This window comes from Ambystoma mexicanum, chromosome 4p, assembly GCF_040938575.1.
Source record: "Ambystoma mexicanum isolate Mex_15411 chromosome 4p, UKY_AmexF1_1, whole genome shotgun sequence".
Classification (NCBI taxonomy): Eukaryota; Metazoa; Chordata; class Amphibia; order Caudata; family Ambystomatidae; genus Ambystoma; species Ambystoma mexicanum.
The window spans coordinates 812,922,454-812,928,453 of NC_090927.1; positions in this window are offsets into that span (position 1 = coordinate 812,922,454).

The following is a 6,000-nucleotide window of genomic DNA, read 5'->3' on the forward strand; positions in this document are numbered from 1 at the left end:
ACAGTCGCGGCGAGAGTGATTGCAGGCAGGCTTGGGCAGACTATACAGTAGACTGCCGAGTGTGTGAGGAGTGCCTCTTTCTATTGAAGATTGAAGTAGTCTCTCTATGTGCAATACACTCTAGCATACGTTTGACAACCCTAATTAAGGTGTGCAGCATCGACCTCCCGCTGAATCATCCTTGCTGCGTTTACCACTTTCTTCCACTGTCTAGCCGTGATACCACATTGATAGTGGGTGCTATCGGCTGATCCTGGAACCGACGAGGAAATTTTGCACTGATAAAGACGGCTTCTCTGGCGCTTTTTTTACCCTTAATAGTTGCAAACTTTTGTTATTGTGAATTGTTGTTGCTTTTTAGAATACATGCCCCTGATGAATTTCCCTTTACTGTGTTTGACGTGAGTGTATGAGGAATAGAACATGTTGGGTTGATTGGGTATGATGCAGTGTGTGTCTTTTTGGGTTATTGAGTTTCCAGTTTAATGTAGGTGAATTCATTTTAGTCCTGTGTGTTTTTGTGAATAGTGATTTCTCCTCTATTTCAAATGTGTAACCTGATTTAAGGTGGTTTTCTTCACTTTACACTGTTCCCATGTATTATATTCTTGAGTTGTTCCTTGTTTATTTTTTTCACATTTTACATTGTATTGTGCTGCTGAATATTAATAGCCGTTTGAAGGTGTTTTTTAACCATTGTTAATCAATTTAATAAAATGTATATATTTTTTCGTAATTTTTTGGTTCCGAATGTATATTGTGCAGTGTCAATATGGTTGTTTGATCCCTTACTTTAGGGTGGTGATAAAATCCCCCTATTTTGGAAGACTGGTCTAACGAGAGGTCCATGTCTCATCTGTGCTACTCCACTGTTCGCCAAACTCTTTGTATGTTATACTAAGGTTTTCCTAAGTTAAGGGGCAAGTTTGGTGGAGCAGTATAAATACTCTGTTCCCCCCACCTCTTTTTGTGTTAGTTTGTCCCAGTCCTCAGCGGACCTGGGCGTCTTGAGTGGGAGTCTGATTAGTCCATGGGGGCTTTTCATCCGATGGATGGAACATATCAAAAGTCAGTGCCTTCCAGACCTCGAATGCAGGGCCCACGTCGTCCCCCGATCTGGCCACTGCATCACCCCATACCCTGGTTTCTGCATTAGAGCAGTGTTCAAATTCACTTTTCCACCTGGAGTATTGTGGGCCAATAGCCTTTTTCCATGCCATTGCTATGGACCGTTTTGCCAACACGCATGTCATGTCCATGACTTTAACGATATGTCTGAACTTATTAACCCTTGGGTAAGCCCCCAGGAGGCACTCTTTAGACATCCAGTCCTATCTGGTCACCCCAGCCTTTCTGCAGGCTTCCTCTACTACCGCCAAAAGCGCATTACCTTCAGACACTCCCAGACCATGTGCATCATTCCCGCCCCCTCTGACACCCGCACAAGGGGCAGCCCGGGCTTATGTTCTTCCTGAATTTAGCTATCTGCTTGGGGTCATGTAGGTCCTATGCAGAACATTTAGTTGGATCAGCCGAAATCGGGCCTTTCTAGACACTTCCCGGGGGTATGCTAGAACCCTCACCCACTCCTTCTCAGTGATGACACCCCTTATGTCGGCTTCCCACCATTGCTTCAGTTTAGCGCTTTTAGGGTTGGGTCCGTCTACCAGCTAGTTGTAAAGCCTGGACGTAGGCTTTCGCCTGTCTTCCTTCCCTTCCCATGCCTCCTGTCCTCCCTCTGGACTCTTTCGCGACCTCTGTGATTCTCTCTCACTCACTCACTATTCTCCCCTCTTGCCCAACTCACTCTGCAGGGCATACTCTGGATGTTCTGATCTCTTCAGACCTTCCCCTCTCTGTCCCTCTCTCCACTCCTCTCTCCTGAAGTGATCACTTTCTCCTCTCCTCCCACCTCGCCCTCCCTACCCCTCAGGCCAAGGCACCTCCATCACTGCCACCCACCTTCTCGGTCATCCGTCCCATGAAGCGCGTGTCAGTTGAGGCTTTTGTCGCCACTTTCTCTCCCCCTCATCCCCCTTTGGCTGATTCTCACCCTGACACAGCCCTCTCCAAACTCCACTCTGTTATATCTGATACTCCTGATATCCTTGCCCCTGTCACGAGAATCCGCCTGAAGCCCAAAGCCAAGTGCAACTCCTGGTACGATTCAGACCTCGTCACCCTAAAACGCAAGTGCAGGGTGGCCGAGAGGAAATGGCTTGCTTCATGTACACCCTCTGACAAACTGGCCTGCCGCCTGCTCCAAAGGCAATACCGGCTCTCTATCCTAACCAAGAAGAGAGCTCATATCCGAGCCCGTGTCTCTGCGGCATTTAACAGCTCGGCTGAACTCTTTAAAATCTGCAAGGAACTGGCCAATCCTGCCGCAGTCGCTACCTCTCCTGTCCCTTCCCAGGCCCTCTGCACGGCACTGGCTTCTCACTTCATCTCTAAAACTCAGGACATCCTGTCCACTCTCCTCCTATCCCCTCCCTCCCTCCCTCTACTCCCTGCTCTTCCTCTCGCCCTTCTGCAACCATCTCTCCTCCCTCCTTCTCTGCCTTTCTCCGGTTCTCCGCAGACGAGGTTTCTAGACAAGTCTGATCTATGAAAGTCTCGTCAAAACAGGTTCACCCCATTTCCTCCAAAACTATCAAGGACCACATTGACTCCCTGGCTCCTACCCTGTCTGATTTCTGCAATCACTCCTTTGCCACTGGAGTCTTCCCATCCCCCCTGAAGCACTCCCTTGTGCACCCTCTTCTTAAGAAACCCTCTGCCGATCCCTCGTGCCCGACTATCGCCCAATCTCCATCACTCCCTTCCTGGGCAATCTCCTGGAGAAACTGGCCATCTCCCAGCTTAATCTCCGCTCTGAATCTGTTGGTTGTCTTCATGACCATCAGTCTGGCTTCCGAGCAGCCAGAATCACGGAAACTGCTCTCCTGAAAATCTGTGAAGACCTGCTCTCCAACCTTGATGCTAACACACCCTGCGTCCTCATCCTGCTCGATCTCTCTTCTGCCTTTGATACGGTCAACCATGCCATCCTGCTCAACTGTCTCTGTGATAACCTGGGTATCACTGGTCAGGCTCTGGTGTGGCTGACTTCTTTCCTCTCTGACCGACCCTCCAGGTCCAACTTGGGTCCTTCCCCTCTGCTATCTTTTTCTCTACTTGTGTTGTCCCCCAGGGGTCTACCCTCTCTCCCTGGCTGTTCAACCAATACCGGGCACTCCTTGCCCACCGCATCGGACCTCTGTGCCCCAACTTTCAGTGCTATGCAGATGACACCCAGCTCATCTTCAGGCTACCCTCAGCCTCCTCCTCTCGTCTCTGTCTGTCTGCTATCCAGGAGTGGTGTGCCGTCAATGACCTCTGCCTTAATGCCAGTAAGACTGAGATTCTCCTCATCGGCACCCCCGCTCCTTCCTTTCCTGTAGCTCTCTGGCCGGCCTCTCTTGGCCCTCTTCCTGCGCCCACCTGCAAGGCTAAAAACCTTGGGGTGATCTTCGAATCCACACTCTCCTTCTCCCCTCACATTTCTGACGTCTCTAAGAAGTCACACTACCAGCTGACCTCCTCAGAGGTATTCTTCCTTTCCTCTCCTTCCCCCAGAAGCTCACTGTCTCCAGAGCTCTGGTCAGCCTCTTTCTAAATCTGCCTGCTTCTACTCTCCATCCTCTGCAACTTATCCAGAACAGGACTGCAAGACTTGTCCTCGGCCTCAGCCCAGGGATCGTATCTCTCCAGGACTGAAATCTCTGCACTGGCTCCCAGTGGCTGCTAGGATTAAGTTCAAAACCCTCTGCATCGTCCACAAGGCCTTCTTAGCTCACCTTTGTTGTTGCAGTGTCTTCGTAGTCCCTGTGCCCTCCTTCCAGTGTATAAAGGCTCTGCGCCTTTCCCTTTCTGGGTGTCGTTCAACTGCGCATTAAGCCCTCCTGCAGATCTTTTGTTCCCTGCGTCCCGCTGCAGCTCAGGTTTGTTGTTCAGGTAGTCGTGGCCTCGGCGCTTCCTTCGGGGGCCTGCCTAGTCTCGTTGTCCTCACGGCTAATCTGCTTCTTTGGCTTCACTCAGGTTATGACGGGTGGGGCCTCCAACACCATGGCTCAGCCCGACAGCGTCGCACATCGCACCAGTGGCTCTCCTCTCCGCACCCAACCGCTGTTTTCGCTTTGTTCCACAACTGCGTCCGCCCCCTTCCTACTTCGTTACTGGGTGGCAGCTGCGTCTGCCATCTTTGTTTCCACTGGTCACCCGTTCAGATGCAATTTATTGCGAGAAAGCAGCTCTGATTTCCCCCGCTTCTGCACACCGGGGCCTGGGGATCGGTTAAGCGACCTTTATGTGCGTTAGTTGAAGTTTGACTCTGCATTCATCACCAGTTACAGGATCTAAGAGAGGGTCAGAGCAGGAGCTCCAGCCAAGCTCGACCTCACTCCATGGGCTCAAGCCACGCCCCGCCAAAAGCGCTAAATAATTATTTGACCATGAGATTAGATATAGAATTTAGCATGGAGTTCTTGCCTCTTTGCACTGTTGTCTCATAACATTGGCATACCATTAGGTAGTAATAGCTCCAGGAAATTAAGACTTTCATTAAACATCAAAAGACAATTCTGTGATCGAACCTCAAACCACACAATACAATTCATGTTTGCTTTAATATGTAATTGGCTAGGTTTTTGTGTTTTCAACATTTAAATATATACTGGATAGATCAAATGGCCAGACTTTCGTGAAATAATGAAAGGTGTATTCTGTCACAATTCTGTCACAATTCAGAAAGTTGACTCATAGTAATGATTTTCATACAGTTTTTGCACACGTCGGCTGGATGTCACATTTACTCTCAAAGTTTAAAAGTGGGGAGTAAAATACTCCCATCTCAAAATCTTATCTGGTGCACTGACTCATGGTGCCCTGAGGTCGAATTCATCGATTCTGTGTCGTTCGACAAGGTGGCCGTTGGCCTGGAAAAGATCTTTGCCACTCATGGTTTGCCTCAGACACTGTGCTGCGATAATGGACCGCCGTTCCAAGATGACAGCTTTGCTCAGTTGATGGAAGAATATGGTATACAACACAGGAAAATTACACCAGTCTGGCCCTGTGCCAACGGCGAGGCCGAGAGGTTCAGGAGGACCCTTAACAAGGTGTTCCGCATTGTTCATGGCCAGGGCCACTGTCTGCAACGGGTGCTATACCAGTTTCTGAGGGATTATAGGGCCACCGCTCATGTATCGACTGGAGTGGCACCAGCAGAAGCAATGTTTCGACAGTGCCTGAGGGATGGAGCGAGAGCCAGCCGTGATTGACGACGCTCAGGTGGAGCGAGAAAGGAGACTGAAGTCAAAAGGAAAGAACGTCAGTAGAGGACTCCAATCCCATCAGCTGATTTCCGCTGATGAAGTGCTAGTCAAGAACCGGCACGCACAAAGCAAACTATCACTGACTTATGAGCCTAGTGCCATGGATGTGGTAGCTGTGCATGGCTCGATGGTAACTGTGTCAGATGGAACTGCTACTGTCACCCGAAATGCCAGTTTTTTCAAGAAGGTATGAGAGACCAGGCAGAAGGCGACCCTGCGAAGAGACTGTGTCGAGGTACCGTACGAGAGCGGTGGCCTGGCCCATCCGCTGGGTCCCCTGGTTGAAGGGGACGCAGGTGAGGAGGGCCCGTCTGGGAGGCGGACAGGAAGTTTACCCAGAGGGAAGAGAGGGGGAAGCCTGCCCATCTCATTGACTATGTGTTGGACCCCTGAACTGGTGTGTCCGATACACGGGCTGAGCACAAACCTGTGGGCCGGGGAGGGACGTGAATAAAGGGGTACTGTTCAGTTTGCAGTGGAATGTTTAACATATATGTGTGCCTCCTATTTTATTGTGTTCGTTATGAAAAAGGAGGAGTGTGGTGCCTGCCCCTTTAAGGGCATACATGCGGTGCAGTGACGCAACTCCACCGCGTGTGCACGCAATAAACGGGGCGTGCCACGG